A 20276-nucleotide genomic window follows, 5' to 3' on the forward strand; every position below is an offset into this window, starting at 1 on the left:
CGGTTATAGAAAGACAAATGGAAATAAATAAAAAGGGTGGTTTATACTTAACTACATGGATTATGATGTATATTCTCCATTCAGAATGTTAACAACAAATACAAGCTGATCCTCTTCAACCTAAAATTTGTTGCACAGCAGTTTTTGTTGTTATCAGTCTGTAAAATTATGCTGGTGAATGCCTTTTTGATGTTTGATTGATTCAGTAAACCACTTGGAAATCTCTTGTGTTTCATTTCTTACAGTACTACATAGGTGAACTACATTTCAGTGGTTTTTTTTTTTTTTGTTGGTTCTTAAAGTTAGAAAAACATATCTTGGTCTTGATTAAACTGTCTGTTGTTAATAGCAACCTCCAAATAAGAAAGCTAGTGAGAAGCAGTAATCATCTGTGACTCTTGGCATTTCATGAGGAAGAAACGAACTTAAAACATAGTTTGACTTTCTTCTGCTGTTTTCCTGGTTACTTTGATAAAATGTGTATATTTAAGCTATTACGAAGTCTAACCACATTTTCCACAAGAAGGAATGTGCCCTATATTTCAAAACATTTTCTGATTTGATTTTTCATCATGATTAATGTTTAATGAAGTGAGAAACCAGCACTCTGCCTTGGGTCTCAAATACATGGAAATGGACCGTGTAGCACAGATGCTATAGGAAGCATGCATATTTAATGCCAAACAATTTTGTTCTCTTAGTGGAAATCCTCAGCCACCTGTGGGTGCTCTTAAGCACTGAAATCTCCAATACATATCTGGAGGACTGTTTCAAAGTCACCTTCAAGGCTTTCATAATGGCAGATGTTTCAGGAAGTGTAGTATGTCACTGCACTCAAGTGTCTCTGCTGTATTTTTCCCAGACATCATCAATTCAGCAGAAGGGAGTTCACGATTATGCCTCCTCCTTCATTTCTCTAGTTCATTTTGTATCTTTATGGGGATTTTTCCACTTCTGAGCGTAATCATATATGAAGAACTTAAAATAGATAAATAAATAAATTGGAGATTGATCTGATATTCTGCCTCTTTGCTACTAAAAATCGACAGGCATTGCTGGTGTAGTCGGTTCAAAACAACATGTGCGTAGATCAGTAATGTATGTCCTGACTGAACTGCAACATTCCCAGATGTTCTTCCTATTTTTGTCAAGCGTCAGATATCCCCATGTTCCCTTTGTGTTTTATGTGCTTTATTCCACAGGTACAGTAGGAATATTCAGTCTTCAGTGACAGAGAGGCTTAGATGACTTTTACTAACAGAAGAACGTTCCTCCAGTCTACCTTTGTCTTCCTTCCTGCTCACTTACGGCCTCTGTTACTCTCCTCTGACAGATCTGTCATCCTCCTGTTAGAAGTACTGTTGCCTTCCAGATGCTGTTGTTGTCTCCTTGGTCTTGTGAGCAGAAAACAGTAGTCATGTTTCTAAACCATGTTAGTCGCTTCTTTGCCAAAGCATAGTTGCCTGTTTACCCTAAGTTTATTTCACTGCCTTGTAAATTATGTGTCTTAAACAGCTATGGTCTTTCAACACTACAGATCAACTTAACATTGCTGCAGATTCTGGTCAGAATTTGGCATGCTCTTTGTTTTTTATTTGGTCTGAAGTACAAGAGATCAGACTTTCAGAGACACTTTAAGCTTGTGTGTATGTGAACATATGTTTTCTTGCCAAAGTACTAATGATTAAAAAGAGCATTTCTGACAGCAGGAAAGTTTTCTGTTCCATTTCTGCTTTAACATAAAATATACTATATCTTATGTATTTGATTTACAGTTACCTGGGTCTCCTAAGAGAAACAAACTTCAGTGGTAAGGTTCTTAAAATGTACTTTTATTTGTACTGAGGAGCGCTGGGAGACTCTGGCTCAATGAGATTTACAGACTTTTCCTTAGGAGAATAAAACACTGTGAGGAGTAAAAATCGTAGATTGGTTATCACATGAGAGCAAGCAGGGGAGATGGCCTTCTCAGGACAAACATGCTATATTTGTTATTTATTATTATACTGTATATATTAGCTGAGTAAAGTTGTTTGCTTGTTTCCAAATGTTCTCAAAGGTAACCAAAATCTCTAATATTCCTTAAGCTCCGTTTCCCATTTTCGATAGAGTGATGGCTGTTTATCACTATTCTTAGACTGAGGAATGCCAAGTTGCTCTCCATGCTGCTGTTAGATTAATTATTGTAAATCTTCATTTGTAATTAAGGTATTAATAACCCTGCACAAGTCCCTGATATTTCTAAAAAACTTTTAAAATGGTATAAGTGACAGTCTTTGTTGCTTGATTTAAACTTAACTCACTCCAGCCTGAAGAACTGCAAGTGCTGGCAATCCTTTCATGTTATTTTTGTGTGCTGTTTCTTCTCTATTCTAGTAACTCAGTCTATTTTATTTGTGGTTGTGGGCCCTACGTTTTGTGCCTTTATGGTCTTCTGTTGCCTTTTAAGGACGGCTGGGTCGAAAATTGTCTGAATTCTCAGGTATGTATTGTGCCTGGAGCTTGAGATGGCTCAAAACTGTGACTTCTTAATTCCATCACTAGTTGCCTAATTATTGCCATACTTTCTTTATGCATGGGGTAGTTGTAAATATCATCTTCTGATGTTTGACTGACACGCTTTTCTGACCATATCTATGGAAGTCTGTAATGATTGTAACCCATTATTTGGCTAATCTCAGAACAGGAAGCCAACAACAGCAGACACTCAAAATCCAGGACAGTTCCATGATCAGTGGGGGAAGAGATCCTGTGTCTCTGGGTTATATTGTGGCCTATCATCTGCACCATGTTCTGAAATTCATTAATAATGTGCTTTATTATTACAATATAGATCTAGATTTGACTGAGTGACAGTTAGTAGTCCTAATACATCTTCTTGCATTTTACTGCTTTTAGTGATAAAGGCTATGTTTTTTTCCTAAATCCTTTTGACACTAAGCACAATTGTGTTCAATCGTGACTGAAAAAATATGCTTTTTAAAGTTTGTAAAGATTTCTGTAGATGAATACATCACATTTCATGCACTGCTTATTATTGTTCTCTGTAGTTCTTTAATGTTATATTGTAAAATCCCTTTTTTCATTTCCTTTCTATGTAAAACTCTTACAGTGAAATAATAGATCATGTTCTGGTAAACATACCTGTTATTTCCAGATAACACGTTATTTCCAAATAACAAACTCATTACAAAGTCAGTAGGCTCGTTATGTAACTGCCATCTAATGCACTTTCCCTATTCCCCTTCTTTGCCGTTATGTCCAAACCAACACCCATGTCCGCTAACGCAGGGTGTGCGTAGTAGCTGGGGTCCCAGACACAGAGCTCCAGAATGTATTTTTCCAACAGCTTTGGATTTGGCTGGCTGGCTTCTCAGCTGACCTCAGCCCAGGCGTTTGGCTGGCTCTGCTGCTAGCTGCTGTCTTTACTCCCTATGGACCTGATAACGGGGTCAGCTTGCTCCTTGAGATACCATTTGCCTTTTTAAATAAGCTCAGACTGAAAGTAGTTTGCCCTCTTAAACTCTTTGTAACCTTTATTGTCAACAACAATTTTTCTCAGTAGTCACAAACACAGTCTAGTGAACTAGTTAGTACTTGTGGTTATATATGTATCATGGAAGGGGAAAGCCAAGAAATAATCTGAGCTCCACAGATTTGATTTGTATGTCATCATGTAGCCTTATTATGAGTGTGTCTAATTTCTAGACGGTGTGCTTCCTTAGCAGCGATTCCTGGACTTTCACTTAGTGTGGCTGGCATAGCTCTGGGTTTGAGTCTTGGTCTCAGCTTTCATCTGGTGAAAAAACAGCATCGGCAGGAATGCCTTTTATAAGGCTGTGGTGATGGAGCCTGTGATTTCTCTGGGATACTGGCACTGCTGCTGCATGCTGGAAACCAAGGAACAGTTCTCCTGCTGTAGCAAGATTGTGATGATAAATAAGTTGGAGGACAGTCCCCCCAGTTCTTTCATAATTTAGTTATGCTAAATCCAGATTCCACCATTGTTTTTCAGCAAAACGTGAGCCGCTTGTATAGACTCAATACAACACCTACAGCTATACTGCTGTACATTAACTTTTAAATAAAAGGAAATTTAAGTTTCTAACAGCATGGAAAATACTGGACATGTGGACTAAACATGAATGAATGCGCTGACTGAGTCCTCAAGGAGAAATAGTGATGGCTGGCTGGTGTGCAGTGCAGTGCCTGCCTTGTAGCAGTCAGAAGTCTGATTCTGCCATTTTTTCCAAAGATGCTGTGGAGGTCTGTCAGGAGGCTGCTGTGACTGGGGAGTTGAGGTGAGCTACCAAAAGCTGCCCATGAAGTTTCTATCTGGAATGTGGGGAAAGCAGGTCATGAGCCAGGGCCCTGGAGAATTCAGGATTCAGTGATTCAGAAAGAGTAAGAAAACATGGCTGCTGAATCCTGTGGTAAGTGCCTTTTTTTTTTTTTTTTTTTTTTAAGAGGGAAAAGCTCATCAGCAAGAGAGACATTATAATTGCTAATTTTAATTAATTAGGGACCTTGTCAGAAATTACTCCATTTTGTTTTACTGTAGAAGTATAAACCTAACCTAGACTTCACACAGACACTACCTGTTGATGGTGGGGGGAAAAAAAAAAAAAGAAAGTTGATAATGTGTAGCAGTAATGCTAAGTCCTGGCTTGAAGCAGTGTTTGAGCACCTGGTGGGAAAGCAGGGCCAATCCGGGGAGTTCAGGTGCATGCAATGTACCTGAGTGACCAGAAGGAGTGGAGCCAGGATCCACCCCTTTCTAGACCTTATTTAAGGGTTGGCAGTGGAGGTGAGGGTATCTTGCAGGAGATCCCTGTATGCCTGAAGTATTCTGAAGGTAAGTAGCTTCTTTCCTTTATTTCTGTGTTTATGGCTGTTTGTTTGAGCAAGTTCTCACTTGCTGCAGCCTAGGACCTTGCTGCTCTCCTGTCATTGTGGTGCTTTCTATTGTGTTACAGTAATGGCACCTCATATGGAAGCTGATACAGTTCTCAGAAAATGGTGTTATCTCACAAACATGAAATAGTAAGCCAAGTGTGATCATTTTCATCTTTCTGATGATTACACTTTTCTTAAGGTATCTCTTAAAAAATAAAATTAAGATGTATTAAACTATTAGAAATAATGTTCTCAACCCAGACTACTGATTTCCTATGAATGTACCGAGGGCTACAAATTTACATTTTTTATATCAGAAACTTTAAATTCTTTTTATTTCTTACCTCCAGAGTCCTGTAACCTTGAGTTAAACATGGCATTATTTCAGGGAATACCAAATAGCTTGATTGTGAGGAATAGAACTCCTAGGTCATGAGGGTAGTACCTGTGTACCAGCATGGCAAATTCTTCTCAATCTTGTCTCTTGGAGTTCACATTTTACACTTGGAAAAGGAAAAGTTAACAGTCTGAATTTAGAGCAACATATGTGAAAAAAGAGACTGAAATTGTGAGGATTTTCCTATTAGAATTAATATTCTGAACCCTGCTGAAGTTCTACTTTGAACTTTCCCTCGTTGAGCTATCATTCTGTTTCTTTGCAGTAAATAGTACCTTTTCCAACTTCTTTTTTTTTCTTCAGCAAGTGTCTGAGACTTACATCTATCCTAGAGATATTTTATTGCTCTACACCAACTTGAAAGTAAATCATGACATAAAGAGATTCCATTGTTTGCCCAGGCTGGACTGCAAGTTAATGACAGAGCTTGAAAGGAACCCAAAACTTGTGATCTCTTCTGTACCTCATGTTCAGGTCTGCAGTGTCAATACTGTGAAGATTTAAAACAGGAAAATAAACCATAGGCCAAACAGAACTGTGCTGTAAACATGTAAACTGAACTTCCATAGTTTGGTGCACTAAGGGAACTAATGGTTCAGTGATCAAATCCTTAAATTGGAGAGGATATGCTAGGGAGAGGTGTATTTCAATTATTATTCTTTCTGGTACAATATGTAGTTGGAAAATCTGTAGTCCCATGAAGGAAAGCCTACTCTGGCATCCTCCCTAGTGAAGGGTGGAGGTGGAACAAAAGAAAACTCCCCATTTATGTGTTCAGAGAGTCACTACAAAGGCGGAAAAATATTTTGACTCTGACTGACTAAGGTCTCTGTACTGCTCAAAAGATCTCTAAGGAATTACAAGCTATGCTAGAGAAATCTGGGAATAACCCTGAGAGGGTCTTTGCTCCTTTTTCAGGCTAATAGTTTCCAAATTCTTTCATTAACCTTTTCACCTTTAGATAAAGGTCGCCAGAGGTAACATGTTTGTGAAGATCTCCTGTAAAAATACTCCATTTTCAATGGCTCGTTTTCCTCTCTTTAGCATGGTATACTGGCTGGAAACATCTAGTCATTTGCTGGATAAAAACCCCACTTCATATTCTCAATGCTCTGATCTTATTCTTTGCAATTTTGAAAGCTATTCTGGATAAGATTCTACACTGTAAAATTTTAAAAAACAAAACATTAAAAAAAAAAAAAAAAAAAAAAAACAACCCAAACTATTAAGATTAAAAAGAACACAGGCTTCAAGCATACAAATTAATATTTTCTTAATGTAAAAATTGCTTCTGTCAAAGAGCTACAACCTAAAGGATAGAGAATGAAATTCATTATCTTCATCTCCCTAGCCCTCTGGGACTTTTTTTCAGGATCTAAATCATTAAGAAATCTGCTAAATATCTGCTCTGGAAACTTTGTAGTCTAGTTCTGGAAAAACTCAGTTATGAATGGATTTTATGTTATTTGGGTTTGTTGTTTTTTTTTTTTTTCATGGTGGTTTAGTTCTATTTTGAAGGTTTTTTTGTGTATGTTTTTGTTAATTTTTTTGTATGTGTATAAGTGCTGTTTACTTCAGACTTATTTCCATTATCAATCTCCACTATCAATGGAGGCTTATGATTTCCTTGTAATTTATAGCAGGTGAATGCTTGCTCCATACAAGCACATTTAAAAGAATAAACAAGAACATGACTTAAATATCAGTTATTCAAGATACCCATTAAGTTCTCAGCCAAGTTCATCTTTTTCTTGACCTGTTTTTTTATCTTTTTCTCAACTATTATGTTGTGCTGGGCAAAGGATACTGGAGTTCCTGAGCGTTACGCCCTCTGCAACTTTTTTTTTTTGCCCCTCCCTGGGGCTGCAGCAGTGTCCGTCTAATACCGAGGCAACACTGCCTAGCAGTTAGAGCACAGCACGGGCTCATGACTCCTGATATGGTATAAACAACCATTTCTCATATTCCCCCTTTTTTTCAGATTTTCTGGGCATCTTATGGAGTTCAAGTATTTGTGAAAGGATTCACAAAATCCTGAAGGAATAAGATAAATAGTAAGAGTTTATAAAAGTTAGATTTTCATAGATTCTTTATACATCTCACTTTATTTGCTGCTTTTTTGCCTGCTTTATTAGATGTCAGTGACATGAACATCATCACCAGTTCTTTATATAAACTACAACAAATTCCTGAAAGCTCCCAGAAAACTGCTTTGATAGAGTATAAAATGCTTAGCAGGGGCTAAATGCAGGAGCTTCACTTAATAATACATGGACGTTGCAGGTACAGTGGAGTCTTGAGAATGGGGCCTTCTTTGAACAAAGATGAATGGCAAGGTGGTTGGAGAATGCTGTAGGTATCTTGTGTGAGTCCTCCTTAGGTGATGGTGGCTGCTGGCTTCATCAAAGCCTTGGCCACAGTCATGAAATCATAGAATCATTAAGGTTGGAAAAGACCTCTAACATCAAGAAGACCAACCCCAACACATCACCACCATGCCTATTGAGCCATGTCACTCAGAACCACATCCACTTGTGTCTTGAAGACCTCCGGGGGTGATAATTCCACCACTTTCCCATGTATCCTGTTCCAGTGCCTCATTACTCTTTCAGCTAAGAAATATTTCCTAATATCCATCCTGAACCTTTGCTGGTGCAATTTGAGGCCATTACCTCTTGTCCTAACTCTAGTTATCTGGGAGAAGAGATCAACCCCTGCATCGCTACAACCTCCTTTCAGGGAGCGCCGGACCCTTCACCAGCTTCATTGCCCTGCAGTTTTCCAAGGCTGTCATGTTGCATGGATTTGTTGTGGCCAGAGTGCAGTAGCCACTACTTGTCTTGTTGAACCTCACACAGTTGGCCTCAGCCTATCCAAATCCCTCTGTAGAGCTTTCCTACTTTCAAGCAGATCGTTGTGACTCCAGACATTGTACCTTGCCTGTTCTACAGCTCAGAGCACAGAGACTGATGAAGTTGCTTTCCGCAACACTAAGAATAACCTCTTAAAATGTCAAGCTGTCACTTTCTCTGGTTAACAAGCTTGTTAGAGGACTGTTGCTGTGCACATTGCTCAGATATCCTGGCTGGCAGGATATCTGTCATGTCTCTGCTCTCTGGTTGAACTTTAGGTAGAACATTCATCAAAAATTATTTACTAGCCAGACTAGCAGTATATGAGCTAGACAGAAACCTGAAGCCAACTGTCAGTTAAAGTCAAGGGTAAAATTGTTATCTTTATGAAAAAAAAAAAAACATATCCTCACTGCTGGGTGTCACACTATTGATTACTGCTTAACAGTGAAATCCATCTCACTGTTCTGTGAGTAACAATGCCACCAGAATTAGGCTGGGTAAGATGTCATGAATTATATTTCATAGTGTCTATCTGGCTGTCTAGGGGAGAGAGCATTGTGAGCATCACCTGTTTGAGTTGCAGCTATGCTTGTTTTATTACTATTGCTACAAAATGGCAGCCTTGTACTTGGGGAATTTCTAAAGATTCAGGATATTTTCTCCACATACTAAGACAGTAAAGGCAGAATATTTGGTGTCCTCTGTTAGTTATTATCTGGCAGCATCAAATGGAAAATCTTAATAACATTAGAGACTGCAAAATTACAATGTTTTAATAGGCCTTAACCTTTTGCAGTGTGACACCCTTTTAATGCTTTGATCTGATTTCAAACAGCAAAGGCCAATTTTTCCCTATTATTTTTTGTAAATTACTGCAGCCATGGGGCCTTGTTTATTTATTTATTATTCCCATTGCAAGCAGGTACTTAGCGTATAGTTCTATTTTAGATACCCAAAAACTGATATAATTTACCTTATGTTCACCACAGCAACTATGGAACTTAACATTAATAAGGTTAAAGAAGGAATTCCATTGCCCGGAGTGTTCATTCAAGAACTGGGAAAACCTTTGTAATAATAATGGAAATTTGTGACTGCTAACCAGCAGCTATAAAACTGAAGAGTAGACAGAGAGAAAAAGAGCAGGCTGGATGGGATGGAAATGAAGAGCAGATCTGAGAAACTGGGGAGGGAGAAGGGGAGAGGAGACAAAGCCAAACAGAATGGCAGTGAGAGTTGATGTGCTCAGCCAGGTAAGAGTCATAATTAGCGTAAAGTTTCTGTGCTGATACGGAAATGGAATGGGAATAGGAGATGTTCTTTTGTGCATAATACAGTCCTCAGAACTCCCACGTGAACTGGGCTGTTTTAGAAAGACCCTGATCTTGACTGAAGAACCCTGAGTGATGGAGACTTTGACATATTCCTTGGTGACCTGTCTTCTCTGCTAAGAACTTCCATCTTGCTTCCAGTTTGAATGCAAATGACTTCTGGCATTTGAATTTCATGCCTTTGCTAAGCTAGTCTTATCCTTTCCTTATAGAGATAATTCTGAAAGACTTTTCAAGTTGTTCTCATTTTTTTGCTGCGATAAACTGGACAGATTTGTTTCCTTCCACACTTCTATTAGATATATCTTCCTGTTGTTTTTCTCTTTAATTGTTAAACTCCCTTTTAAATGTGGGCATGGGACTGTCTTGCATTTGACTGTGTAGATGGCGTGCTAGCCCATGCATTAAAGCAGAACCAAATTTACTCTAAGAGCAGACTGCTTTGAAAAGCAAAGCAGCAGTAGATAAGCTATGATTGTCAGTCTGGAGAAACTGAAAATTCACCATGATGTGGTGAAAAAGAGGAATGTTTGAACCTGTTTCTGTGACTGACAGAATTATGTTGATGGCTTATTGCGAGGCTGGGTGCAGTCCTCCTGCGGCTGCGTTACCTGCTGCGGCCAGCTCAGCATGGGCCCTGGGGGAGAGCATCAGCCAGTCAGATCTGTGGAAAATTCAAGGGTCACGTTCAGTCTAGACCAAAAGAAAACTGTTGGGAAACGTAAGTGTCTGCAAACATATGCAAGAACTGTTACGAAGAGGACAGGGACCAATTATTTTGATTAAGCAATAAGACCAGAACAGAGAAAACTTAGGAAAAACTGCCTAACTCGAGAAGGGTTAGTCAATGTGCTGAGACTCCAAGGGAGGTAACTAGTCTCATCATCTGAGATATTCAAAGCTAAGCTTGACACTCATCTTCTGGGGATAGTTTGGGGATAGTGAGATCACTTCTGCTCTGAAGCAGAATGATGGATTGGGTTAACCCAGCTGAGATTCCTTCCAGCCTAATGATGCAGTGGTCTGCCAGCACACCCGCTTAGATGCTCAGCAACTTTCCAGAAATAAAATCTCTTTATAGTATTTGTGTATGCACATGTGTGTGCAACTGTAAGCACAAGGCAGTAAGTTCTGTAACTGCTTGGGTTCTGTTGCAAGCAGGGTATGAAAGGGCAGCTGGTTGTGGTGACTGATGGTGCTACATAATGAAAACAGGGTAATTCTCTGAGACTGTAGTGTGATTTTCTGCAGTTCCAGGTTTGTCTTTGTGCTCCCAAATCTTTCTGCCTGTATGTAGCAGGCATCACAGGGAGGAACGTGAAATGAAAGGAATATTAGGGATTGTCTGAGACACTCAGCTTACTTCTTACTTTACTCCTGAATTCAAGTGCACTTCTCATGCTGGGAGGTGCTGAGAAGAGTGTATTTGGATCTAACTAAAACATTTGTCTTCTCTGTTACAGGAAAGTGTCTTGGAAATAAAAGCACTGTGAGAGTGGCTGTGAGCATCTGGAAGATATCCATCCTTCCATCCTTCTGCTTTAGGCTGTCACCCCTGGAGAACTGGTTGTAGAACTCTGACCAAGGACCTCGCTTCCAGAATTTGGGCAGTTCCCCCCTTAATAAAAAGGAATGATTGAGAATCATTTTAAAGAGGAAGGAAGGTAAAAGATAACTTGCTTTTCTGAAAGTCAAAATCAGATGCAATACTTTGTGTTAGGAAAAGGATTGGAAAGTGTGTGTTGGCAGCTGGCTGAACACAAGCTGGCAGCGTGCCCAGGTGGCCAAGAGGGCCAATGGCTTGTATCAGAAGTAGGGCAGCCAGCAGGAGCAGGGAGGTGACCATCCCTCTGTATTCAGTTCTGGTGAGGCTGCACCTTGAGTACTTCAGTTCACTGTTCAGTTTTGGGCCCCTCACTACCAGAAAGACTTTGAGGCCCTGGAGCGTGTCCAGATAAGGGCAACTGAGCTGTGAAGGTCTTGAGCACAAGCCTTACTGGGAGCACCTGAGGGAACTGGGATAGTTCAGTCTGGAGAAAAGGCTCAGGGGAGACTTTATCTCTCTCTGCAACTCCCTGAAAGGAGGTTGTGGCAATGCCAGGATTGGTCTCTTCTCCCAGATAATTAGAGATAGAACAAGAAGTAATGGCTTTAAGTTGTGCCAGGAGAGGTTCAGGTTGGGCATTAGGAAACATTTCTTCTGTGAAAGAGCATTGGAACGGGCTGCTCAGGGAAGTGGTGGAATCACTGTCCCTGGAGGTTTTCAAGATGCATGTGCATGTTGTTCTGAGGGATGTGGTTGTTAGGCATGGTGGGGATGGGTTGATGACTGGACTAGATGATCTTAGTGGTCTTTTCCAATCTTATGATTCTGTGTACAGTCAGGATTGATACATCTGGGAAGATCTTAAGTCTTATTAATGCTGGATTACTTCTGTGGTTTTGTTCAATAGCATCAAAAATTCCTGATTTTTAGAAGTTGGATGTCTAATAGTTTGTTCTTCAATAGAATGCCAATCTAAGTCTTGATGTTACTGCATATGACTGAGTGGAAGGTGGATAACTGCCGTTCAGCAGGATCGTTCTTCAGCTGCCTGCTTTACCAGCCCTCCAAGTGAAGGAAAGCGCAAGCAGAAGTTATTTTCTTGACCATCTCAGTAGTTAATTGAGTTATGCATCTACTTGCAAACATTTACAAGCAAAAGGAGTAGAGATGAGTGACTCTGAGGTACAATTTCTAAAAATGCTGATGGACAGACCTGTAAGTGGAAAATGTTACTTCCACCAGCATTTATGTTGTTTTCTTGTTCCATTAGGAAAGTGAAACTAGCTTGCTCTGTTTCTTCAGCCACTTTTTCTAGTTCTCTTGTAGGCTACAGCTACTGTTAGAGAATAGGTAGCTTGCTCTCGAGTGCAAAAATTACGTTCTTACAGCCTTTACAAGTTGTTTGTCTACAGAAACCTTTAGCTTTCTCAAGCTTAATGTCAGATGGAGCAACTCAGAACTTGGGTTCAGGAGTGTTCAGCTGGCACTCAAACACAGGCAGCCGCTGCAGTTTTCTTTTTTTCTTGCGTACAGGGAAAGCATTATCAGGCCACTGATGACATATCTGTATAATAGAGATTAGTTTTTATGTGTTCTCAGCAGAGCTGTGAGAAAACAGTAAATTAGAGATTCTGTAATTTGCATGATTCTTGAAAAATTTTAAATATACTATTGCACTTGTTACCTTCCAAATAAGGTAATAAAACTGCATATCAGGATTCTTGCCCTGCAAATACATGTGTCTGTATATATGTATGTATATCAAGCAAAATCATGTGGCTATAATTCCCCCTTGAAAGAAAGAACAAATAAGTATTTTTCTGGTGAAAATTTTTAGAGTCTTTTGGTCTCACATTATGTCAAAACGAGATTTAAATAGATTTGACTTAGCATCTTTCCCTTTGATCCCTAAGGCAGGTATTAATTAAAGCCAGGAACCCTGACAAAGTGTGAGAGTACAGACGTCAAAGTGACGAGGTGCAGGGCATTCAAGTGATCAGTGGAGGAGCAGAATTGAGCAGTGGCATTCTGTTTGTTTACTCTGCTACTCGAGGTTGACCTTACAGATATTTTCAACCCTGTCTGTGCCCATATTGCTCTGCAAGATATTTGATCTTTACCAAGTTGTAAAGCTCTTGAACAACTTGAAGTCCAACTGCAGCAGTCCTACAAAACAGCTTCTGACTCCTGAACTTTTCCTGCTTCTTCCCATCCTTAAAGAATGTGAAGATACAGCCAGAAGGAAAGACAGTTCCCTGACATAAGGTTTGGAACTGTACCCCAGCATATAAACTGAATGATTTTGGTGCAGGTTGAAATATGGTGTAGACCTATTGTGTGCAATACTGAATTTTGCATCTCACGTTAAGTATTTATTTCCTAGTTTGCCTTGAGTAGCTATTAGGATTTAGTGCTCTTATATGGGTATTGCAATTTTAGTCAGTGCCAGGAAAAAAGTAATAACTCCTCTTTAGTGGAGCTTAGGTTTTAAAAGTTAATGAGGGACACTTGAAAACTGGCAGTTTTTCAGTCTAAGAAGAAAGAATGAGATGATAAATATGATGTAATGAAAAGGGGAAAAAAAATAGAACACCCTTCCTTCCATTTGTCCTGCCCCCAAATGCTCTTTGCTCGTATGAATTTGGAGGTGTGATGGTGGAGTAATAATGAGAGGAGGTTACTAATGCTCCCAGGTCTATCTGACAATAAAAAAGGGGATGCAGTGGTAGAAAAGGCAATAAAAGACACATAGGCATCTTCATTTTCCTATCTTTTTCTTCATTTTGTGGATATTTAAGAGGTAGTACTTACAGATGTGGGTGTAACTTAAAAACGCTATAGGCTGGAGATCAAACCAGCAGACTTCTATATCATAAATATTGTTTAGTCATTGCTGGACTGCTTGGAAATCACAGAAGTATCATAAAGTCCAATGGGAAGGGATTAGGAATATTAGCGGGAGGATTTCTCTGGATTATAGAAGTGTTATTGCAGAGCACACATTGCAGCATTTCTGTGAAGCTGTCTTGGCTATGTGTATTTCCAAATTCAAATCACAGTAAATACGACCTTGTGTGGAAGCTCCAAGACCTAGATTAATAAAGTATTTTAATTTCTGTGGATCGGTACACACAAACATACAGTTACTTCAAGTCAATTTTCATGTCATGTCATGTGGTAACTAGTTTTTCTCCTGTCATTGCAGATTTTTTTGCTTATTTCTGGCCCTGCAGTCCTGCATTTAGCATGTGGCTTACCCCTTCTGGAGCAAGCCATGCAACTGTGCGCGGATTAGAGACAGCATTTTGATCCTTAGATGCAGTGATACTTGGGGTTGGTGGACTAGCAGGTATTGAAATGTTTAGCGGTGTTGTGTGTGTCAGGCTTTCTCAAGGGGACTGATAGCTCCTGTCCAAACTGAGAGACAGCAAGTTCTGTAGTGCCTGCGTGACAGCACTGACATGTTGCTAACCAGAGTTTATCAAATTAAAGTAAGCCTTGGTCATGCTCCGCATTCCAATGATCAGGACACAGAAGCTTTGCATGGATGAGAACGTTTATAAATGCTTTGAGACTTCTGGGTAAAAATACAGGAAAAACTTTTGTTACAGGTTTAGAACCAGCTGCCACACTCTTATACACACAGAGGGAGGTAATACTAAACTTCATGGAAGACATCAGCCCCACCTGACTCCTGCAGTTATTGCTTTCCCTGAGGAGTACTCGTATGTGAGCTGTAAGAAGTTTTTATGAGAATATATTTGCTGAAAAATGGTAAATAGTTTTCATCACAATCTTCAGAAAATTGTAGGAATTTAAAAATTTTGTCCATATAGTGCAAAAAAAAAAAGGGGGGGGGAAGCATCCCATTTTCCCTTAACCTCAGCTGTCAGCCAAAATATTTTGGCAGAACTTTTCCTTTAAGAGCAAAACATTTCCAGAACCCAACAGTTTGTTGAAAGCCATGCTTGAAAAATGATTTTTTTTTCATTGAAAATTAAATTACTCTAGAAGAAATTTTGACGGGGAAGTGTGATTACTGAGTGAAGAAGTAAATGCTCCATTTTGGTTTTGTTATTTTCAGGCAACAGATCCGAGCAACTGCTCCATTTCATTTCAGTGGATTGCCTTTAGGAATGCTATTAATCAAAATCACTTAGAAGGACAAGGATGTAAAGTGCAGTGTTGGGGCAGCTGTGGTTATTTCACTTGCTGACTGGATTATACTTTCTAGGTTCAGAGTTCTCCTAGATTTTTGATACACCTGAAAAAAGCTGGGAAATGCTATGAAGTATAGTCATGTTTGTGTGGGTATAATCAGTAATGGTGAGTTAAAATTTCAATATTCTTCTTTTCAATATGATACTTACTAAAGAGTTTATCTTCCTGCTCTATTGTAAAAGCTGTGAGAGTACAATTAAAGAGTAAGAAGTAATGATTAAAATGGGATTTGCTACCATTACTAACATGACTGGAAAAGTACATGCAAAATCTAAAATGAACAAAAGAACCCCACTTGTCTTCAGTTGTAGTCTTGCCTCTACAGAGAGAGCTGAATTAGCTTTTTATTTTATCTATTCCTATTATATCTAGCCTGATCTATTTCTGTTTAGACTTGGCTTCATCAGAATACATCATCTTTTAACTGCCTAAGGCAAATTCATTAACATTTCTATCAACCAATGAAAACCAAACAGCTCCATAAAAGAGCTGGTAGTTCTCTTGAGAGAAGCACCTGCATTTTACAGGCAGAACAATATGTATCTTTTTTTTTTTTTTTTTTTTTTTGTATGCTCTTTTTAATTAAAAAATTTAGGAGCAGCAAAGGCATTTAACCACATGCAAAAAAAGTTGAAGCCATAATTTACTGTTTTTTCATGGTGTCTGTCTGTGACAGAGCCTGTGAAATGACTGCATTTCAGGAGAACAGCGCATGTAGGACAAATTGGGTTTCTGTATGGAGCAAGATGTTAAGTGTGGGAAGCCCACAGTCTTTCAGACCGGACAGCTGTAGCTGTATGGTACCTAACAGATCCTAATTTCTTAAACAGTAAATAAGGAAAAGAATTCTGTACCTGAAGAATTAATCCTTATGGAAAGTAAGGAAGCATTGTCCTTAAAGTGGGTCTAGTATTCAGCTGTAAATCATTACAGCTGCCTTTAAAATGACATAACTTCATTGATTTATAACAGCTGAGAATCTGTTATAACAAGGAAAAGACTTAGTAATTGCCACAGTCCTCTCATAAAAGCTCAATGAATAACAGATATTTTGATGATGGTAGGACTGAAGCTGGCTCTGCGTTCCCTATAGGCCGCTCCCCAGTCTTCCCTGTCAGCCTGTAGCGTGATACAGGCAGTGTAAATCACAGAATGGCCCGGGTTGGAAGAGACCTCAAGGATCATGAAGCTCCAAGCCCCTGCCGCATGCAGGGCCACCAACCTCCACATTCAATACTAGACCAGGCTGCCCAGGGCCCCATCCAACCTGGCCTTGAACACCTCCAGGGACGGGGCATCCACAGCCTCTCTAGGCAGCTGTTCCAGCACCTCACCACTCTCATAGTAAAGATGGTGCCAGGCTGAGCATCCCCAGGGCATGCCCGCATGCACGCTGATCTGGGATTTCCAGCATTCTTTGGGGGCCTGTGGCCAGCAGTTGGCACTGCTCTTGGCTCATTTCCTTTCTGCCTGATGTGTGAGTGGGCATGGGAGCATGGAAGGACAGCTGGCAGTTATCACAGGTGATTTGGGTGGCTGAATGCACTGCAGGGAGAATAAACTGTGGCTGAGTCCTGCCTGGGTTGGTTTATGAAGAGAAACCTACTTAAATGTGGGAAAGCCAAGTGGAATGATATGTCTGTGGCTGGAGTAGGGCTTGCAGTCAGATACGAAGTAAGAACGTGAGAGTTAACAAATCTCTTCCCAAGCCTTGTGAACATATACATTCCTCTGTGCTCTGTTTCTTCTGCACAAAAACTCAGGTATTTTCATATCTAGCCAGCAGAGTGCTTTGGGTAGAAAATAATTTATTTTTAAGATGCTTTTTACGATAGTAAGTACTAAGCTGCTTCCAGCTAGACTGAGGTTTGTGTTGCTTTCTCTCACTTTTTATTGACCAAGCCAACGTTGGGATAGGAGATATCCAAATGTTAGCTATAGAGCCTTTTTCCTTGCTCTTTGTTGAGAATGTTCTTCTTGCAGGTGACTTTCCGTGCAGCACTTCAGAGTGGAGGAAGGAACCAGTCAAGCCATGTTTCAAAGATATACCACCATCACTGTTTTTTAGACTTTCTTAGTAGCTTCTGGCATTTATGTTTTTTTAGCCAGAGGATCAACATACTGGGTTTCACAACCAGGTCCTCAGCAATGACCTTTTTTGTTCAGAGCTGATTTTGTTAGAACAATTTTTTAAGTTGGAGCAGATTTTTACAGCTTTTATGCAGCTCCTCCTGTGTAAATCATGCTAACATCCACCTGTACATCTGCCATGTGTACACAGTCATTGGACAGAATGCTGCTTTGCAAATTTTCGTAATTCTTAACTGTGATTAGAGAAGGTAACTGTGGGAATTTTCATCTGATGAAAGGTCAGTTGGGAAATGTGAGGTCTGACATTGCTGTTTTTCAGACAGCTGTAATTGTCTTCATATTTTTTAGCTCCATACTTATTGAAAACAGATTTAAGAAAAAAAAAGAAAGCAAGACTTTAATAATTTAAAACTCCCTAAAAGAAGAAAACGCAGGCTTTTTTCATAAGCTTTCCAGCCAGAGCTGAGGGCTTTATGTTATTCCTGCCTATAACCTACTTCTGTCAGTCTTACTGCTTTCTACAAACTCAACTCCTGCTCATGATCATGACGCACAGCCAGCCAGTGACATGAAAGCGCTAGCGCTCAAAGTTGTTGCCAAGTGACACCAGAGCGACTGAAGGATATTCTGCGTAACAGCTCTTTATTTGTCAGATAAGCCATGTTGCCATTAACACCAAACTTGCATCAAATTTTACACACTCAGTAGTGTGTAAAATAAGCATAACTAGCCTCAGTAGATAGGAAAATTCCCTTAATCTTAATGGATTCTTCTCCTTCTAGGAACTATGTGGTTATAAGGAGTGGTGCGTTGTGATGGGAAGCTCTGCTTCATTTGCAGCTTTCTGTTAATTGCTTTCTCTGCTGGACCGTGTTTCCATTCCTGCTGTGTGTTTTGTTTCCACTCAGTGCCAAACACCAAAATAGTTGTTTCTCAGCTTGGCCCTTCCACTTTGCGCTTGGGCCGTAGTTCAAAACACATCAAGCCTCCTTTTCAGATTCCTTGTAACTGACAATAGGAAAGTATTGCCCAGTGTAATTTCATGGAAATATGTTCAGGGTATCAAGGCAGGTTAGGTTCAGACTGATTGTCTTTATTCTGGTTCTTATCTGCGATACTTGTGTGCTTTTGTCCTAGGCCAGATCCTGTCTCTTGCCCTCAAACTGGCAGTAGGCCAGGTAAAGCTGGTACAAAATCAGCTTTGGGGGTTCTGGTTAATTTTAGGAAAATGAAATCGTGTGCCCATATCAGAGCTGGATGAAGCTGGCCTGAGGGACCCAGAAGTGTGGGATGCTTGCATGAGGGCTGCTCCAAAAGTTATGTTTCCTGTTTTATTCTGTTTGCCCGTAACATCAGAGGTGGACGTTGGTGATATGGCAGAAGAGGTTGAGCCTTCACACGAGTATCCTGTTATGCTTTTTTGCTGTGTGACAGATGGCAGCGGAGGTGCGGTCAGACAAAACGAGTTTATGAGTTTGAAAAATAGCATTTAAATAAAACAGCTATGGATAAATACTACAGTGGTAGCAGTGATTAAGTTCTTTAAAATCATACTGTGTGTTTTGTCAGCCTTTGTCTCTGCAGCATGTAATGTATACATATTTTTTTAATCTTTTTCTTTTTCTCTCTTTTTTTTTAAATTGAAGTTTTATCTCTAGGCTAAATCAATTTGAAACTTGGCTTGAGGCATCAGCATACAGCTAACCTGACAGGAGGGGTCATCTCTGGCACAGCCAGTCGGATTGGACTGGGATCTTTGGGAAGAATCATAGGCTGGCCTCCTTCTGGCCCTCCCTTCTCTGCTCCATTGCCCAATTTCAGCTTTTAAAGCTTTTATTCCATGTAAAGCCCTGGAGTAAGCATAGAAATAAAGGATTGTAGCCGACATAGTGTAATTAAAAGGATGTAAATGGAGGTGGACGTTGCTAAATGGTCTTTCTTAAAAAGCTTGTTGTGGAGACTACCTCCTCTTTGCACTGTTTTATCCAGTGTGTGGCTGTTATCCTCATTTACACGGGTGCTGCTGCTTTGGGCCGTTGCTGCACTCACTCAAAGCATTCTCAGGACTCCCCTGGGAGATGCATGCAGCTTCAAAGAGTGTTTGGAAGGTACAGAGTGGTTGCTGGCTCATTTCTAGACTCCGTGTAAGTTTGCAAGGAAGTGCGTCTTTCAGACTCTTTTGGAGAATTGTAAACATATTTTTCTACTAAAAGTATTTTTGCATTTCTCCTATACCAAATTTATTCTTGCTGTTTAAAGCTGCTTCTGAGTTTAATTCAAGCAGAATGCTTTCATCTAAAAATAGTTTGCCTGCATTTTTTCTCCATTAGAACAAAAGAGGCTGTGGTGCTGTTCTCCCACCTCATCATACTGTTCTTCCTCAGCGGGCAGCAGCGATGCCAAGCTGTAAAGATCCATTCCAGTGCTTGTATCTGGCCCCTTGGACAAGCCACACGTAGTTCTGCTGGCAGTGTAAAAACAGACTCAGGGTTTGTGATGTGGTTAAACCTACTGATGAGTTTCTGAGCTGTCTAGTGATGGTGTTTTCTGTCACTTCGTTGTGTTTGTTCAAACTACTGTAAAAAGCCATTGCTGCTGCAGTTCAGTATCATGGAAGTGTCTGGTGGTGTAAAGTAGGATGACTGGAGAAAGACTGGGAGGCAAAATAACCTAAGGAAGGAAAACAACCACTAGGAACCAAAGATATCAATGTTTGCACCAATCTTTCCCAGGAGCATTGTGACAAGTTGCCTGGAGATTAGGAAATCGGGAAGTCTTTACAACAGATGGAAGGAGTCTGGAATACAGTTGATCGGGAATGTAGAGTAGAAAGCAATAAGTACAGGAGCCAGGTTCTGAAGAGTAGGATCTATAGAGCCCAGCTACATTAATGTGGTAGGCTGAAGAGTGGTTAGCAGCAGGTAGGTTCTTTTTATAGT

The 20276-nt window shown here is 39.9% G+C and overlaps 1 long non-coding RNA gene across 2 annotated transcripts in view; it reads left to right on the plus strand.

Moving 5' to 3' along the window:
- LOC149915989 (uncharacterized) overlaps positions 1-14819 on the plus strand; it is a 69158-nt gene extending 54339 nt beyond the window's left edge. The window contains exons 3-5 of one of the 2 annotated variants that reach the window (XR_016471007.1): positions 4256-4433; positions 10943-11143; positions 14637-14819. This is a non-coding gene — a long non-coding RNA (uncharacterized LOC149915989). Of the gene's footprint in view, positions 1-4255; positions 4434-10942; positions 11144-11988; positions 12570-14636 lie in introns of those variants that run through there. The other variant, XR_016471008.1, reaches the window with a different exon arrangement.
- Positions 14820-20276: the final 5457 nt, after the last annotated feature.

Source organism: Phasianus colchicus, chromosome 14, assembly GCF_987193195.1.
Source record: "Phasianus colchicus chromosome 14, bPhaCol1.hap1.1, whole genome shotgun sequence".
Lineage (NCBI taxonomy): Eukaryota > Metazoa > Chordata > Aves > Galliformes > Phasianidae > Phasianus > Phasianus colchicus.